The sequence below is a fragment of the Xenopus tropicalis genome, chromosome 4 (assembly GCF_000004195.4).
Source record: "Xenopus tropicalis strain Nigerian chromosome 4, UCB_Xtro_10.0, whole genome shotgun sequence".
Classification (NCBI taxonomy): Eukaryota; Metazoa; Chordata; class Amphibia; order Anura; family Pipidae; genus Xenopus; species Xenopus tropicalis.
This window is the reverse complement of record NC_030680.2, coordinates 27416255-27436898: the sequence shown is the minus strand read 5'-3', so window position 1 is coordinate 27436898 and position 20644 is coordinate 27416255.

The window sequence follows — 20644 nt, the reverse complement described above, 5'->3', positions numbered from 1 at the left end:
CTGAAAAAAATGCATGTTGTTCATCTTGATCTGTGTATCACCACAACATGTTACAACAAGAGTCAGGGATGACAAGCCTCATACAAGGCAGCTCTGTTAAAGATACATGAGCAAGACTTAAAGGTCAAGTTACAACATATTTCTTTGTTGGAAAAATAAACAGGACTTGAGCAAAAAGTTGCTAAGTGTTATAGATAGCAGTCGAGTAGAGCCAACATGCTCTTGTAGGAAAGATAGTGCAGATAGTTTAGCAAGCACTTCTTCAAGTTCAACTCACCAAAAAAAAAAAATATTTCCCATGTTTTGTTCATATGCTAAGGGATAGATTTGTTTAAAGTGTTTATTTAGAGTTCATTATGTAAATTTGCAATTTGAGTTATTTTTATATATTTTTTTTACAAACATTTTATTTTTATATTTTTTCTGCCAAAATTTGGTAGTAACCAATAATGTTCCAAAACATTAACATTAGTCCTATGTGATTATAGTGCTATAAATAAAAAATTCTCTTTTTACTATTTCACATATTTGGTGACACACGGAATGTGCTTTGTGGTCAACTAGCTACTCCAAAAAGCGTTTCCACTAACAGCAATAGTCACGGGTGGAAATCCTTTTCTGAGTTGCTTCTCAGCAGCAATAACAGAGAGTTTTCGTGGGGGACTCACCCGCTCCAAGTGACATGAGCCTTAGTAGAGAAGATACAGTTATGTTTGGATATATAACTATTTTAAAGTTAGCTGTTGCAGTTTGAATTACTTAATTATTAGCAATAATAAGCAGTTAGTGAATCATAGTTACTATGAATGCAGAAATGTTGCATATTGCCAGTCTGCTGAGCTCAATAAAATACATGAGCGCTTGTTTCAGATGTTGTTTTGTGTTTCTTTTTTATTCTAGTAAAGATTGCAGGTACTTACATGCAAAGTATGAGCCTTGCCACCCCATTACAAACTCAGGCCTACAGATGTGCCCTTTTGCCCTGCAAAAGGTTCCTCTGAGGAGTTTTAAGAGGACTGGGGAGTGGGGCTCCCGAGACTGAAGAAGAGGTCTTTGAAACCAAGGTGCCATGATCAGCTGGAATTTATTGCACAATCCTTATCTGCTTGGTGTTCCCTAAGGTTAGTGTCAACCTTGATGGTGAGTAATCAGATCTTCAAGCTGTTCATGGAGGTCTCTGTATACAGGTATATGATCCTTATCCAGAAACCCATTATCCAGAAAGTTCCAAATTAAGTTAATTTTATAAAATGATTTCGTTTTTCTATGTAATAATAAAACAGAACATTTTACTTGATCCTAACTAAGATATAATTAATCCTTATTGGGGTCAAAACAAGCCTATTGGTTTTATTCAATATTTAAATTATTTTTAGCAGACTTAAGTTATGGAGATCCAAATTATGGAAAGATCCCTTATCCAGAAACCCCCAGGTCCCGAGCATTCTGGATTACAGGTCCCATACCTTTACTAAATTATGCTTTAACTGTCAGACAATATCTGATAAAAGGCTGCCATGTAAGCCTCATTTAGAATTCTATAGTGTATTGGCTAGCACTGCGATTCCCTAGGTGGATCTGCATCAAACATGAAGACGCTGTTAGTACATGGCCAGGGGCATCAAAGCAACACAGAAAGTCTCAAAGGCTTTGGCATAGTTGATTAGTGGATAATTATTTCTACAGAAAGGTGATGCCCATTCCAGTGCTTTGTCCTCCAATATTGAAATGACATATCCCACCTTAGTTTGTTTAGATGTTTAAGCCTGCAAGCCTGTGGATCCCCATTGTAGCACATAGCTCCGATATAGTGTAAGGGCCTGCTTATTGGGCTTGTAGTCAGGAAAAAGGAGGAAGCTTAGTTCAGGTAAACAAATAGCCCAAACCACAGTATCCAAAAGGGCTGAAGAGTCTCAGAGTCATATTCCTGGCACAGGTCAATTCAGGCAGCAAAACAGCAGACCAACACTCCAAAGGGTCAAGAACCATCCAATGTGGTGGTCATGGGCACTGCTATTTTGGATGCAGCTCTGGACGAGAGAGGACCATTGAGCACTCCTCACACATACACTATTAACCCATTTTGGATTCATCAGAATGTGTACTTCCCAAAAATTTATTGTTTCCTTGAAAGCAATAGCATGCAGATTTCTGGAGGAGTCATTGGAAGCTTGCATTGTATACTGCTGGTTTTCTAGTTAGAAATCTTCCATCATATTATGAAAACCTGAAAGAAACAATATATAGTTTTCCTGGGTAAACTTAAAGTACACACAGTAAATGCTCCTGAAAAAGCACAATGCAAATGTCTGACATTAAGCATAAACAAAGTGCAAAATTCTTCTGGTAGAAAAATTGTTGTGCCAACATAGAAATTCAGAAATAAAGTGTAGCAGACTACTTAAAGTACTGAAGTCAAAGGAGGTATTGTAAACAAAGGTGTAGATTTTGGTACATGTCTAGTCACCTATAGTCAGTGCAGTGAAAAGTATGTCTACCAAAGAAAATAAAAGAAATCAGGTATAAAATGACCCTTGGGTGATATGTTGCCTGCACCAGAAGGGAGCTCACGGTTCAAGCAGCCATGTTGAGACTTATGTGAATAATGAGTATTGGGGTGGAATCCCCCAAAAAAGGATATAGCATCACATCCTGGAAACTCTTCCCAGAATGCACAAGTTTCAATAAAACTTTATAAACACAAAACAATATAATGACACCTTCTATATAACAGTAACTAAGTAAGAAAGGTTTTTGTAGCTCACTGACAGTGTGAACTGGTCTAACAGAGTTAGTATCCAGAACCCATCAGGTTAATAAAGGATTCCAATTTTAAGCCATAGTAACATAGTAAGTTAGGTTGAAAAAAGACGTACGTCCATTACATTCAATCATAATGCCTATATATAACCTGCCTAACTTCTAGTTGATCAAGAGGAAGGCAAAAAAAAAAACCATCTGAAGCCTCTCTAATTTGCTGCAGAGGGGAAAACATTCCTTCCTGACTGCAAGATGGCAATTGGACCAGTCCCTGGATCAACTTGTACTAAGAGCTATCTCCCATAACTCTGTATTCCCTCACTTGTACTGAGAGCAATCCCCCCTACCCCTGTATTCCCTCACTTGTACTGAGAGCTATCTCCCCTACCCCTGTATTCCCTCACTTGTACTGAGAGCTATCTCCCCTACCCCTGTATTCCCTCACTTGCTAAAAAGCCATCCAACCCCTTCCTAAAGCTATATAATGTGTCATCCAGTACGACTGATTCAGGGAGAGAAGTACACTGCTTCACAGCTCTCAAAGTAAAAAATCCTTTCCGAATATTTAAACAGAATCCCCCCCTTCTAAATGGAGTGGGTGCCCAAGTGTTGGAAGGACCTACTGGTAAATAAATCATTAGAAAGGTTATTATATGATCCCCTTATATATTTATACATAGTTATCATGTCACCTCTTAAGCTCCTCTTCTCCAGTGTGAACAGACCCAACTTGGCCAGTCTTTCTTCATAACTGAGACATTCCATACCCTTTACCAGCTTAGTTGCCCCTGGACTCTAATTCAATGTCTCATTTGAGCACTGGAGACCAAAACTGAACAGTATATTCTAGATGGGGCCTTAACAGCACTCTGTAAAGGGGAAGTATGACCCTCTCCTCCCATGAATCTATGCCCCTTTTAATACAGCTCAAAACATTGTTTGCCCTTGCAACTGCTGCCTGGCATTGCTTGCTACAGCCAAGTTTATTTTCTACAAGGACTCCAAGGTCCTTCTCCATTATGGATTTGCCTAGTGCAGTCCCATTAATTGTATAAGTGGCTTGTATATTTTTACATCCCAGGTGCATGACCTTACATTTATCCACATTAAATCTCATCTGCCACTTAGCTGCCCAGATTGCCAGTAGATTATATCTATTGCATCCCCACTGTCCAGCTTCTTACTCACCTCATCATAAAAAGCAATTAAATTGGTCTGACATGACCTGTCCTTCATAAAGCCATGCTGATTACTGCTCATAATGCCATTCTCCAGTACATGCTTTTGTATGTGATACCTTAACAAGCCTTCAAATAACTTGCCCACCACGGATGTCAAACTTACCAGCCTATAATTGCCAGGCTGAGATCTTACTCCTTTTTTAAATATAGGAATGACATTAGCCTTCTTCCAATCCATAGGTACCATCCCTGATGAAAGCGAGTCTGAGAATATCAGAAACAGAGGCCACAGTAAATCTGACCCTAGCTCTCTCGTGTTTTATTTCCAAATTATTAATTTGATATGAAGACACTTGGAAGACAAAGGCCTTTAGGTATTCTAATTATTTGTGGTATATCTGTAGCCTATATTTAAAGGAAAATTAATCCACTGTCTTTGACATTTTTATTGGCTACCCTCTTTCCCTAGCCACACTGCATAGGTGACTGCCCTGAGAGAAAGTTATTGGGCACCCAGTACCAGAACTGTAACTGCAGAATTGTACAGAGGGCTGGGGAGTGCCATCTTTGGATGCATTATATTTGGATTCTTGCTATGTTCCCGAGGGATCATGAGCCAAAAGCCAAGTCTGATATGACTAACGATTTTGGGTGCCAACCACACTGCACAATTCAGAACTTACAATGCTGATTAAAGAACCCTGGGTGTTTTCAGGGCAGGCACAAGTGTGATCTGGGTAGAGGCAGGGGTTTATATGTAGGGGTATTCAGTTACAACGGAGAGGTGAGGGCTTTGTTCTTTTATAAGAGTTAATCAAAAAGATTATTTTGTTGTGTCTACGTTGCCAGTTTCCAGCCTCCTCCAATATTATTTGAAGTTCATAAACCTTTTAATTGAATGCGTACGTTGTTTGATTTTCTAATGTTTTTATGTTACTGCTGCACATTGTGTTCAGCCTTTGACTGTTGATGTGAACAAACAGTGTTCAGCTTTGGGGTGATGATGTGGATGAATAGTGTTTGGCCTTGAGGTGGTGATGTAAACACACAGGTGATTAGGTCTTTAGTAATCAAATATAGTATTTACAGTACAATAAGTGCAGTAAGATTACATAAACATATTCATGAAAATTCACTAATTTTAATTTACCTTAAAGCAGAATTTCACCTTTTAATTAACTTGTTTGGATCTATTGTGACTATTTTTTAAAAATCTGGTAAAAAACACTACATAGCTCTGTAGTTTGGTAGTTTGCAGTAGAAAGATGTATTTAGCCATTTTTGTTTTGTCAGAATGTGTAACTTCGAAAAAATATACGGGTTTCTAGGGTTTCTTTAATGTAAGGGGTCTTATAGCACATAATACACATACCGGGTGCTTATATTGAGGCAGCCTGTCTGTCAGACATGACAATTCATGTGCATTATTTTGATTTGGGTGCCTCTGTACACCACATACTGTAGTTTGGTAAATCTATCCATATTGGGCATCAAACTGTTCAGTAGACCCCCAACATTCATATTTGGAATGTTTTATGTTGATACATTGGGAAATGTGGGGTATAGAATGTGGTAACAGGCAAGCTTTGAGACAATTTTTAGAAATTACATAACATTTCTACATTTAGCTTAACTTTGCAGTTTGGTGCTTTGCCATACAAAGACATATTTACCTATTTTACAATTGGCAGAAGTATTTCCCGCTTTTACCACATATATTTCTACTACCAAAAAAATTCACCGTCTGATTTATATGCCATAAAATATGTATGCATATATGTATTGGGTCTCTAAATGCCAGATACTTTGGTAAACATATGTATAATGGGCATCAAATAATCAGTGGACCCTCTGCTTTCATATTTAGGATGTTTTTTCTTGGTAGCTAATGCTTTGTGGGAGAGAAGGTGCTTGAAAGTGGAAGCTTTGAGGTGATTTTTAGGTATTTCATCAAAACTGCCAATTTTGAGAAAGCATTGCGGCTCTATAGTTTGGAGTGGAAAGACATAGGTACCCATTTTTGACTCACCCAAATGTGTACTTTTCAAAAATATATGGTTTTGGGAAGGGTCAACTTATTTTATTGTGTTTTTTACCTCACAAAAATTCTGTAAATGTGTTGAATTTTCTGGGGCAATTGGTATGCACTAACTTACTTTTGGGGTCTCTAATACCAGATACTTTGGTAAACATATGCACAATGAGCATCAAATTGTTTAGTGGACCCTCTGCTTTTATGTTTAGGATGTTTTTCTTGGTACCTAATGCTATGTGGGAGATAAGATGCTTGAAAGCAGAAGCTTTGAGGTGATTTTTTTTTTTAATTTTCAGAATTTTTTTATAGGAAATGATAAGTTCAGAAAAGCATTGCTGTTTGGTATTTAGGAGTAAAAAGACACAGTTACCCATTTTGGATTAATCAGAATGTGTACCTTCAAAAATATATGGTTTCCTGGGGTAAAACTAATGTTTCGGGTTTGAAATTTGGTAATTTACTGCTGGGAGTTTTTGATCTATATAAATCAGAAATCTCCATAAAACTATAAATATCTGGTATTGGCAGTATTTTAGTATTTAGAGCTCTAAATCTTGTTTCAGAAGTATACCATAAAAATAGATTTGGAAAGCTCAGGTTTTCATGAAAAAAAAGATATGTAATTTTCCTACCTAAACTAACCCACCCCCCTGTAAATGCCCCTAAAATGAAAGTGCACACAATGTTCAAAAAACATCTGGAACTGAAATAAAAAGTTTTGCTACCACTTAAAGGGTTAACTTTAAAGCCCTTTCAGTTTCTAAACATTGCACAAGCTGCATTTGTTTGCTACAGTTTCTGCTAAAATCTTTCTGATTCCCTGCTTATTGCCTCCTGCCTGTTTTCTGACTCTGAACTCTGCCTACCCTTGTTCCTGGGCCACCAGTATCTTTGCGCCAATTATTTTAATGCGCGACAATATTTTAGCGACAATTCTTTTGATTAGAGAGACAATTCTTGTTGACGCGAGAGACAGTTATTTTTGATGGGAGACACAATTCTTTTTGACGCGGGGACAATTCTTTTGGCGCGGGCGACAATTTTTGAATAAGGGCAAAAAAGATATAGGCTGCCAACAAATCTGCATTATAGGCTGCATTTCACAAATCTGCACAATGATGATATGGGGATCCTGTATATTTTCGGGGCAGGTACCTATTTCTTAATTTAATTTGCAAGTTGTTTGATCTTCTAATGTTTTTATGTTACTGTTGCAAATTGTGTTTAGTCTTGGACTGATGATGTGAACAAACAGTTTTCAGCTTTAGGGTGATGATGTGGGCAAACAGTGCTGGCCTTGGGGTGATGATATGGACACAAGTAACTAGGTCCTTAGTAATTAGATGCAGTGCAAATGCACATTATGGGGCACATTCATTAAAGTACAAATCCGAATCACGAAATCCAATAATTTCTGATGATTGCAAAGTCACGAAGATTCCCTTGGTTTGAACTCAAAGATTTTGTACTTATGATCCGAAAGTTTAGAAATGTTCGTATTGAAATGATCAATGAATAATGCAAATGCCGATCCGATAGTGACAAAATTTTTGTATCCAAACAATCATAAAAGGTGGGCAAACTTTTCTGACTTTAAACCTTCAGTGCATGATTTTGGAAGCCTCCCATAGGACTCAATGGCACTCTGCAACGTACTTGTTGCAACAAATATGCAAATTAATGAAAATATTGCAGAAAATATGCAAAAGTTGTAAATTATTTTTTTGTAATTGGACCTTTCATACTTTAATGAATGTGCCCCCTAGTGTGGCAAGATTACAAAAATATTTGTTTATAGCCATATTTACTCATTTTAATTTACTTTAAAGCAAAATTTCAATTTCAGTAAATCTCTGTATGATTTTTAGAGCAATCCCTGAAGGTGCAACCTTAGTATCAGCAATGATAAAATAATATAAACTACATACCATAACAATAATACCTACATCCCAAAACAATAATATGTACAGTAAATTTAGGGCACATTTACCAAGCAATTTTGAGAAAAGGTCGATTTTTATTAATCCTAGATATTTTAGAGATTTACGAATGGGTTTTTGCCAGTACTCAATTTTTCTCATATTTTTTCTTGAAAAATTTGATTTTATCTGAAATTTAACCCCAAAAATTTGTCAGGTTTGATCTGTTATGTGCCATTGAGTCTAATGGAGTCTTAAAATAGTAGAGGAATAGAATAGTCAGTGACAGTCCTTGACACATTTTCAAGGAGAAGTTAATCCCCTCATTGTTTTCAGTTTCACTCGGTTACAAGGGAAAGTTAATCACCTCATTATTTTCTATTTCTTGTAGTTTCAAGGTGGTTAATCCTCTCATTCATTTCTCTTTTACACACTTTCAAGGAGAAGTTAATCCCTACATTGTTTTCTGTTACACACTGTTAAACACATTATTGTTTTCCAAGAATGACCGCCATTGCTCCTAAAATGGCTGCTGGAGCAATTTCTGTTTGGGAAAAATAAAGAGGATTCATAGAAACAAACCTCTGTTTAATCTCAGATTTTTATTTACAAATGATTCAAGCATTATAATGTAATTTTATAAACACAACAATGATTGAAGTTTAATTCAGGCCAGAAAAAAAATGAATTTTATTTAATCAGCCCCTTAATTTGGTTACTTTCATTATTTTTACAAGGAAGATAAATATAACAATATAGACCATTGAGTATATAGTTGTCACGGTCTCCCTGTGGAGACGCTGTGGAGTACCAGGAAGGTGGGAGCCTGAAGACTGGGTAACCCGGAGTGTAACCATAAGTCACAGAACTGGTGCCAGAGGCCATGTTGAAGGTGAAGAACTTTAATAAACTAGTGATGTAACCGAACATACAATGAACATACAAACTGAATGTAGAACGGCAGGCAGAGGCAGAATCCAAAAGCAGGCAAAAGGTCAGGGCAAGCGGCAGTCAAACGTAGTCAGGGCAGGCCAAGGTCAAAACCGGGAAATCAAGGTAGAACTAGGAAGGGCTCAGGAACAAGGCAGAAGGCAGGATCAGGACACGGAACTGGAGCTTGGAACCAGCGAGAACAAGGACACAGACACAGGAACAGGACGGCAGGGTCACAAAAGACAATTAATGACCAAGCAAGGGGCAATAGTCAGGGAAAGGCTTATAAAGGGTGAAGATTAGGAGATGGGAAACACATGAGGTTAATGAGGTGGGCGGAGGAAAGAGAGCAGACAGAAAGTAGGAGATAAGGGAAGAAACAGACAGAGCCCAAATGCCTCCAGTGGCTACAGAGGCTAATGCATGCCGCCAGGAACACCACAAGTGGTGTTCGAATCCCGCTGATCCTGACATTACCCCCCCCTTGAGGATCGACCACTGGGCGATCCCAGGATCGGGTGGACATATTTTAAACATTTTCCTACCAAAAATGTCCTTAAGGCTTGCAGTCCAAAAAATGTCCAAAAGTTTCAAGTCCAGAGAGACCAAAAACAAAAGAACTGCAAAAAATTGAAAATAACCAGGATCAGAAGCCAAAGCCAGAGGGTCGTCAGGAACAGAAGCCGGAATCAGAGGGTCATCAGAAGCCGAAGCCAAAGGGTCGCCAGGAACAGAAGCCGAAGCCAAAGGGTCGCCAGGAACAGAAGCCGAAGCCAGAGGGTCGCCAGGAATAGAAGCCGAAGCCAGAGGGTCGCCAGGAACAGAAGCCGAAGCCAGAGGGTCGCCAAAGCCAGGAGCCAGAACAGGAGTGTCGCCAGAGTCAGGAGCCGAAGCCAGAGGATCATTAACACAAGGTAGGCCACCAAGGTCAGGATTTAGAACAGAGAAGTTGCCAGAATCGAGAGCCACAGCGGATGAGACGCCAGGGTCAGGAGCCACAGCGGATGAGACGCCAGGGTCAGGAGCCACAGCGGATGAGACGCCAGGGTCAGGAGCCACAGCGGATGAGACGCCAGGGTCAGGAGCCACAGCGGATGAGACGCCAGGGTCAGGAGCCACAGCGGATGAGACGCCAGGGTCAGGAGCCACAGCGGATGAGACGCCAGGGTCAGGAGCCACAGCGGATGAGACGCCAGGGTCAGGAGCCACAGCGGATGAGACGCCAGGGTCAGGAGCCACAGCGGATGAGACGCCACACAAAACACCCATTACAGGTGAAGCACCATCAAACACACCCATTACAGGTGGAGGACCATCATAGACACCCATTACAGGTGAAGCACCATCATACACACCCACTACAGGTGGAAGAGAGATGCCCAGGGAAGCAACAAGACCACCACTCACTGCAACAGAACTGGCAGTGCCTGTGACAACAGAACCACCAGATCTAGTAGCAGGGAAGTTAGGCCCGGAAGCAATTTTGTCCTCAGAGGCAGGTGGCAGAAACATAGGCACTGAAGCGAAAACAGGCACGACCGCTGGCACAGAGGCTGGAGCAGCCACAACTGCTGGCATGGGAGCTGGCAGGACCACTGGCACAGGAGCTATCACGGGCAGGACCATTGGCACAGGAGCTGAAACTGATGGCTGGAGAACCGGCTCAGGAGCTGATGGCTGGAGAACCGGCACGGAGGTTGGAGCTGGTACAGACCTTACTGCTGGCACAGGAGCAGGCAGCCGTCGGGGTGCAGGCACAGGCTGAGTAGCAGACACCGGAGCGGGCACTGGCTGGATGGCAGACACCGGAGCGGGCACTGGCTGGATGGCAGACACCGGAGCGGGCACTGGCTGGATGGCAGACACCGGAGCGGGCACTGGCTGGATGGCAGACACCGGAGCGGGCACTGGCTGGATGGCAGACACCGGAGCGGGCACTGGCTGGATGGCAGACACCGGAGCGGGCACTGGCTGGATGGCAGACACCGGAGCGGGCACTGGCTGGATGGCAGACACCGGAGCGGGCACTGGCTGGATGGCAGACACCGGAGCGGGCACTGGCTGGATGGCAGACACCGGAGCGGGCACTGGCTGGATGGCAGACACCGGAGACTGGACTGCGGATGCAGGAACCGGAGACTGGACTGCGGATGCAGGAACCGGAGACTGGACTGCGGATGCAGGAACCGGAGACTGGACTGCGGATGCAGGAACCGGAGACTGGACTGCGGATGCAGGAACCGGAGACTGGACTGCGGATGCAGGAACCGGAGACTGGACTGCGGATGCAGGAACCGGAGACTGGACTGCGGATGCAGGAACCGGAGACTGGACTGCGGATGCAGGAACCGGAGACTGGACTGCGGATGCAGGAACCGGCAGGTTAACAGCAGGTGCTAGAGCAGACAGCAGCAGCTTTCGGGGAGCCGGCACAGGAGCAGACAGCTTTCGGGGAGCCGGCACAGGAGCAGACAGCTTTCGGGGAGCCGGCACAGGAGCGGAGACTGGCACAGGAGCGGAGACTGGCACAGGAGCGGGCAGGGAGTCAGCTGACACTGGAGTAGTCAGCTTTCGGGGAGCCGGCACAGGAGCTGAGGGTTGCAGTTCAGGCACAGGAGCTGAGGGTTGCAGTTCAGGCACAGGAGCTGAGGGTTGCAGTTCAGGCACAGGAGCTGAAGCAGGACAAGGCCGCTGTTGCTGGGGCACTGGCACAGAAGCCGATGAATGTTCAGAGCTGGACTGCCCGAGGACTGGTAGGGACCCAATCCGTGGGAAAGCTGGCAAGGGACCAAGCCGCCTGAGAGCAGGTACCAGAAAAATTGGCAAATACACAGGTGCTGAAGGCTGGGCAGCCGGCCCTGGAGCAGGTAGCATGGAGATAGCCAGCATTGGAGCAGACACTGGAAGCTGGGCAGCCGGCACCGGAACAAACAGGGGGATAGCTGGCACCGGAGCAGACAGGGGGATAGCTGGCACTGGAGCAGACAGGGAGATAGCTGGCACTGGAGCAGACACTGGAAGCTTGGCTGCAGGAACTTGAGCAAGAGACTGGTTTTTAATAGACAGACTCACGAACTGGGGTTCAGGTCTGAGAGACTTGAAAATGGTCACAGGTTTGATGTCAGACTGCCGAACAGCCAAAGCTGATAGGGGAGCAGTTACAGACTGAACTGAAGGTAAATGAACAGACATGGGTTTAATGGCAGTTTGAATCTCATCCTCATCAGTATCCACATCTTCCCAATCTTCATAATCAGAAAAATCAGTATAGTCATCTTCACAGTCTAGTTCCTCATCATAAAAATCATAATAGGAAGGAACAGTAGGCTGGTGGATATTCAATATATTTAACTCAACAAGCTGTGAATATCTTGGGACTGAAGGGGTAAACGGGAAAGGTTTTACAGAACCGGCAGTCCCAGTGGCACTTGAAGAGAATGAGTCAGAGGTAACTGGGAATAAATCCCCAGTAAAAGTAGCTTTCAGATAGGACAAAAAAGCACAGGGATCCTCCAAAAAACTGGCCTTTTCAGCAATGCACCATTCCGCCCATACACGAGCATCTCCCTCTAGGAGATAATGAGCTATAAGTCTACTCCTTAAAGGATTAGCTTGTACAAAAAATGGAGCAGAACTTAAGGCTTTACATGATAGCAGAAAGGCAGAAAAAGAATCTTCCTCACCTTTGTATTTCTTGAGGGTAGAGAGCCAAGGAGCAGTAGAGAGTTGTAGTTCATCATCACAGGACATGGAGGAGTTACCGGCAGGCTCCATTTTGTATGGCTTGGTCATTCTGTCACGGTCTCCCTGTGGAGACGCCATGGAGTACCAGGAAGGTGGGAGCCTGAAGACTGGGTAACCCGGAGTGTAACCATAAGTCACAGAACTGGTGCCAGAGGCCATGTTGAAGGTGAAGAACTTTAATAAACTAGTGATGTAACCGAACATACAATGAACATACAAACTGAATGTAGAACGGCAGGCAGAGGCAGAATCCAAAAGCAGGCAAAAGGTCAGGGCAAGCGGCAGTCAAACGTAGTCAGGGCAGGCCAAGGTCAAAACCGGGAAATCAAGGTAGAACTAGGAAGGGCTCAGGAACAAGGCAGAAGGCAGGATCAGGACACGGAACTGGAGCTTGGAACCAGCGAGAACAAGGACACAGACACAGGAACAGGACGGCAGGGTCACAAAAGACAATTAATGACCAAGCAAGGGGCAATAGTCAGGGAAAGGCTTATAAAGGGTGAAGATTAGGAGATGGGAAACACATGAGGTTAATGAGGTGGGCGGAGGAAAGAGAGCAGACAGAAAGTAGGAGATAAGGGAAGAAACAGACAGAGCCCAAATGCCTCCAGTGGCTACAGAGGCTAATGCATGCCGCCAGGAACACCACAAGTGGTGTTCGAATCCCGCTGATCCTGACAATAGTGAACAATGTAGCACTAGAAGAATAACAAATCTTATGGTTACTCTTGCAAGAAAAACAGATTTTAAGTTCAAAGCAGTACAAGTATAGGACCCATTATCCAGATTGCTCAGGACCTGGGGTTTTCCAGATAAGTGATCTTCCTGTTGTTTAGATCTCTATAACTTAAATCTGCTAATCATAATTTAAATATTGAATAAACCCAATAGGCTTGATTTGCCTCCAATAAGGATTAATCATATCTTAGTTGGGATCAAATACAAGGTACTGTTTTATTATTACAGAGAAAAAGGGGAATCATTTATAAAAATTAGAATTATTTGCTTAAAATGGAGTCTATGGGCGATGGCCTTTCTGTAATTCATAACTTTCTGGATAATAGGTTTCCAGATAAGGTATCCTATACCTGTATATACACATGAAAGCATTTCTAACTCTTTAGAACATGTTTTGAGATAACTTGATAAATGACCCACATAAATTTGGAATTAATGGTAGATTGCAAGGAATCCCTTTAAGATAAAGGACTCTAAAATAATTTGGTCTGAAACAGTGACCTCTGTTCTATTCAGATAGCAATAGGTAACATTGTGTATGTTTAAGTAATGAATTATATGCAAGCATACAATATTTTGTTTGATGCACTTTTTTGTGTGATGGTATAATTATATATAAAAAGACCCATGCTTAAAATTCAAAATGATTGTTAAATTATTGCAGAATCACAGGGCAAAACTGACTTATTAGGTTAGGGCAGAGTGCAAAGCAAAGGAAACATGGTGCTTTGTCCCCATTTCTTTAATATCCATCTTGTCCCATTTTTATAAATTAACCTAATAACTAAAAGAGGGAACAATGAGCTTCTACTAACTCCCTTTTGCCAGTTATTCACCAACCACCCATCACACATGGCTATTTTGACAGCTTAGGAGGGTTCACTGATGAACGCAGCTAACAGTGTGTTCATGCTAAAATGGATGCGAATATTGCACATTTTACTTTCATCCAGCAAAGGTATTTGCATCATTCTCTATACTTTTGTATAGTTGTGCTATGTGCCATTGAGTCCATCCTATCTCTTCTGATGAAATCGAGAGTGCTTATTGATATAGGGCAACATTGATGCTAGAACAAAACAGATAAGAATATTTGGCAAAATGATGCCGTAGTGCACGATTTGAGGTGATTTTTTCAGATATTTCAGCAAAACTGCTTCAGCAGGTCTTTGCATTTTGTTACTTTGTAGAGAAAATTTATATTTAGTGATTTCATGTTTTGCCAGGCTTTGATTCTTGGAGAAAAATCTGGTGATGTAAAAAGGGGATCAGACATTTGGTAGAGTTAAAAAACTAAATAAAGAGTGTTTACTGCAAAAGAAGATGAACAAACCCACAAATAGATTGCCTTTTGTGACTACATTCTCCTTACAGTCAGGATTTGTTAAAAACATTTTAATGAAACACTGGAATCTTTTAGAGACTGATACAAGGCTCCTTGGGTATCTGAACCTCCTATCATGGCCTATAAATGTACCACAAATCTACGTGATCATTTGGTTCATGTCCTGAAGAAAACACAGAGAGTGGAACAAAGGGTATGTACAAATGTAGGAGGTGTACGAATTGTAATTTTTTTTGTTTTGCTATCAGTGATGTAAAAAAAACACAGAGAAAATGCCCATTGACATTAAAGCAATTTTTTTAGTGATTTTTAAGATTTATTTTGCAAAGCAAGAGACAGCGTCGCAAACTGGACAGATTTGCCCATCACTAGATAGACATATTTACCCATTTTGGATATGTCAGAATATTTATTTTAATGGGTCTACTTCTACTCATAATTTTCCTACATTTGACACTGTTTGTGGTTCAACCAATGCATTTTTGTGGGTTCTGTCCTGGATTTTACACTATTTTGTCCTTTATTTTACACCACAATTTTAGCCTGTTTTTCCTAAAGTTCCAGCTTGTCCTCTGTGAAGGTTTTTTTTTTTTTTAGTAAAATTGTGATAAACATTTTGTCCTGGATCCTTCTGTAAATAGTAAATTAAGTTACTTTGCAGCACCCGAATAATTACCTGGGGAGGCTCATTGATCAAAATTCAAATTTGTGAATTTTAAAGGTCTTTTCAATTCAAATAAACAAATTTTAGCAAAGTTGAATTCTACCTTATTTATTTAAAAATTCAAATCTAAAACACTCAGTTGAATAAAAGTATTAAAGAAAACTCTTTGAAAAAATTAAAATATGTAAAAAAGTTGAAATGCGGAAAAAAAAATAGCTTACATTTTGCCTAGGGCAACTCGCGTTGACTTCTACATGAATTTGCAAGTTTTTAGATGCTTTTACATATAGGATTTTTTTTACATTAAAGTGTTTTTAATTTTTGCACTTAATTATTGAACATTTTTCAATTGAAATAAACTTGAAATTTTTACCAAAGTTGAATTCTAGCTTATTTAAAAAATCAAATCTAAAAAACTCAGTTGAATAAAAAATCAAAGAGAACTCTCAAAATAAAACTGAAAAATTTAAAACACTCAAATTAAAAAAAAAAATCTTTTAATTTGCCTAGAACAATTCGCATTGACTAACATTGTTTTTTTTTTATTTGTTTTAATTTTTTTGCACTTAATTATTGAACATTCAAGTTTTGGAAATCAGCCCTACAATGTTAGATTTTGCAACTGATTTTCACAATGCTTTTCCATGGTGTAGCATAAATGCTGCACTGATTAATCCCACATCATTCACATAGTAATTACTGATTTTGGACTTGTTAATGCTATAGCCCTTGCATCTGGGGTATTGGCAACCAAATGTTATCTATATTGCTTTCATTCTTCCTTAATTAGCCTCTCTATTTATAATATATGTAAAAATGTACCCCTAAGTTTAATACTTCTGTATGTCTATGAAGATTCTCATCCAGGTCATGATATACAGTATCTAGTAGAATTCAGTCTAAAACAACTGGACTTCTCTGAGTTTTTCTTGAAAAACAGCAGGCGAAGCAACATAGTCATCCCATATTTTGCTGGAACATCAGAAAAACTTAGCAGAATTTTCAACAAACATCGAATTCCTGTGTTTTTCAAACCCAGCAACACCCTGAGACAAAAGCTGGTACACCCTAAAGACCTTACTCCCAAGCACATGAAAAATAATGTGGTCTATGCTGTTCAGTGTAGTGAAGAGTGCTCTGACTTATACATTGGGGAGACAGAACAACCTCTCTGTAAGAGAATGGCCCAACATAGGCGGGTGAACTCCACAGGTCAAGACTCAGCAGTCTATCTACACCTCTTTTGAGGACAGTAACATGTATATTTTGGGCAGAGAGGACAGATGGTTTGAAAGAGGTGTGAAAGAGGCCATTTATGCCAGCCTGGAAAAACCATCCCTGAACAGAGGAGGGGGCCTACGACACCGCTTGTCATCGACATACAATGCCGCTTTGACATCCTTACCCCAGCAGTTTCACAACAGTTCACACTTCCAGTCATGTACTTTGAAGGATTAACACCTTCATCAATGAGAATCATGGTTTCATTGTGATTGGATCATACCTTTTACACCTGTCAGTTTCAGCTAACACCTAACTGAACAAGTTCAATGGAACCATTGTGATTGGATGTCTGTGACTGTACTACTATCAAGAATTTAAATACCGGGGAATTCCCTACCAGTCATTTGAACTGAAGAAGCCACTCGGATGAGTGGTGAAATGTTTTCAAGAAAACTCAGAGAAGTCCAGTTTTTTTTAGACTTAATTCTACTAGATACAATACTCCTGTATTTTTATGTTATTGAGGAGTGTATAATTAACCATTTAATTTGACCTTTAGTAATTGCCTAGAAACTTCTGCAGGATGGGCCTAACTGCAGAAAATAAAACATTCATCATAGCTATGATAGTCCCTCTTTGAGAGAATCTTGCTGTTATAAGCAGTAAAAAATAAAGGGAACAGTCAGAATAAATAAATACATGTAAATACATGTATATACATGTCAATACTCACAAAGTACCCAACATACCCTTATGCCCCCTAAAGAAGCATATTGTGAGAGAGCCTCAGTGGTTAATTATACATTTATATATTTTCTTCCTTTATGGAAGCAACAATTTTTTTATGTCTTGTTCTTTGTTTTAAAGTCATCATTGATATTTACCCATCATTCACTTCTAAAATCACACCAAGCAGGAAATTTCCACCATCACTGTAGCAATGTAGTCACACGAGAGAAGTTATGACCTATGTGCTGTTTGCTTGATGACTGATTTGCTTTATTGTATTTGAATTCAGCTCAATGTCTGCTTAGAGCAGGGATCCCCAACCGTTTTTACTCCTGAGTCACAGTCAAATGTAAAAAGACTTGGGGAGCAACACAAGCACCATAAAAGTTCATGGAGGTGCCAAATAAGGGCTAAGATTGGCTATTAGGCAGCCTCTATGCACACTATCAGCTTGCAGTGGGCTTTATTTGGTATTAAATCTTGTTTTTATTCAACCAAAACTTGCCCCCAAGTCAGAAATTCAAAAATAACTCCCTGGTTTGGGGGCACTGAGAGCAACATCCAAGGGGTTGGTGAGCAACATGTTGCCCCCGAGCCACTGGTTGGGGATCACTGGCTTAGAGCATATATTAAATTAATGAAATCATCTAATTACCAGACATATTCATTTAATATAACACTTAAAACATTTGGCTACAATCTCACCAAGCCTTAATATACCCATTTTTAAATTGGGTGTGGAAGCCAAACTAAAGTAATAATCTTTTTCATGTATTACCCTGTATTATCATTTGTTTGATTTATTTTTTGTTCTATGATTTAGTGAAAGGTTTTGAAAAACCGCATTCTAATAAATAAATACATTTAAAAATTTTGCATAGTGCAACAAAATGAAAGACATGTAACAAACAGAAACATAATTTTAGCCTTCCCTTTTCCTTCCACATCAGCCAATTGGACCTGAGTTCTCCCACTGTCTGTCCACTAACTCTGAGGGGCAGAGTTAGCCATTACTGTTAGTGGCTTGTTGCATTGTTGGTAGTGGTTAGAGTAGGCAGTTAGAAGCAATTTGTGTGGATTAGCTAGGCAGAGTAGTTTGTTGAGCAAATAGCTTGAGTGCAAGTGGAAGTTGTAGAATTCAGTTTACTGCTATCCCTCTTCTGCTTCCCTGCTGCCCCATGAAACCCAAGAGCTTTTGTTAGTGAGTGGCTGGAGGTGGTCTCACCTGCCAGCTCAGTGTTTGGAGCATCCCATTCCCCTTATTATTTGTTCCTGAGGTGGACTTAGGCCCAGACACCCAGGATCTTTTTGATGAGCAGACAAGTGGGGGGGGGGGGCATTCCTGTCTGATGATGATGAGGAGTATAATGATGGGGACAAACCCTGGGTGCCGGCTCAGGAGGATAACAGCAGCAGTTCAAAGCGGTACCTGTGCATTGTTGATGATGGTGATGATAAGCTGGCCCCAGAGATGTAGAAGACCCCACCAACCACAGATAGGGGGGCAGGCAATCGGGCAGCACTGCACCTGTGTCCAAAATCTCTGGGCGTATGGCAGGGAACATCAGCCTTCAGGGGTATAGGTAAACCCCACCAACAGCAGCTGGAGAATATGGCAGCTGACTACATGGGGTCTGTGAGTGTGCTGGACACCATGCACACTGATGATTATGTGACCATGCATTTTTGGCCGGTGGTCAGAACTGGCACAATACACTCTGGAGGTGCTGGCTTGCCCCCCTGCCAGTGTCCTGTCAGAGCATGTCTTCAGTGCCACAGGTGGGGTAGTCACTAAGAAGAGGACATGGCTATCCACTGGCAGTGTGGATTTGCTTGCATTCATAAAGATGAATGAGGCATGGGCAAGCAGATATATCCAAGTGCCCATTGTAGACATCAGAGACTAGCCTCCTCTTCTCCTCACAGATGTACCATTCTCTCTCCATTGCTGCATTATACTCCTCTATACCCTCCTCCTCACTAGTTTGGCTATTCCCCATCTAGCTGCTATATGTGCTGCTACTGCTGCTACTACTAGTAATACTGTTGCATTGTCAGCCAATTTTTTACTGGTTGGGGCCTGTCAAGGCTCCTACTACTGTTGCTGCTAGTACTGTTACAATATCATTATTTCCTGTACATGTAATAATCCTTAAATTGATTCAGATGTCCTGTCTGTGAGGGAGGGATTCAGTATTACTATTTAAGAATAAAATTTGATCTCTGTAAATAAATGATGCTTCAGATATACTGTACATGTTCATCAATCCCCACTAGAATATTTTAGGCCATTTAATTTACTTATTTTCAACACCCTGTGTTGGCAGATGGCACAGACAGGAGATTTCCCATGGATCACAAAGCAGCCAAAAATACCTGCCCCTCCATAATCTCTAGGATTACTGAATGTAGAACACTTTACATGCGGCAATCCCAGGTAATCACTTTAAATGCCTTCTTCCACATTTTTACATGATTATCAGGGATCATTGCATTTTAAGTGTTTTACATGTAGTGACTCCAATGGATGTGGAGGGGCAGGTTTTTTAGGGTTCTTTGTTACCAGTGTGAAAGAATTACCCACATGTAACAAAGTGTCCCATCTGGTGTTCTTTGTTTTATGCTTATCTCTTATAAACATGAGCTTTCTCATCATTCATGGTTCCTCACAGTGTGCACTGGTAGGAACACAGTGCACAGAAGTAAGGCCCAGAGCACAGCAATGTGATGGGTAAATGAGCCCTAAGCACCATTATTTTGGACTTCTTACTGCTATAGCCCTTGCATATGGGGTATTGGCAAACAAATGTTCTTGTTTTATCTGTATTGCTTTCATTCTTCCTTAATTAGCCTCTGTATTTATAATATATGTGAACATGTACCCTTAATTGTAATACCCCTGTATTTTATGTTATTAAGGAGTTTATAAATAACCATTTAATTTGACATTTAGTGGTTGCCTAGAAACTGCTGCAGGATTGGCCTGACTGCAGAAAATAAAACATTAATCATCGCTTTGATAGTCCCTCTTTGAGAGAATCTTGCTGTTATAAGCAGTAAAAACAGGGAACAGTCAGAATAAATGAATAAATACATACAGTACATACCTATATACATGTATACATACATACATGTAGAAATTGTATATACATACTCACAAAGTACCCAACATACCCTTATGCCCCCTAAAGAAGCATATTGTGAAAGAGCCTCAGTGGTTAATTATACCAACAAAAATATTCTTCCTTATGGAAGCAACTCATTTTTCTTATGTCTTGTTCTTTGTTTTAAAGTCATTCATTGATATTTACCCATCATTCACTTCTAAAATCACACCAAGCAGGGAATTTCCACCATCACTGTAGCAATGTA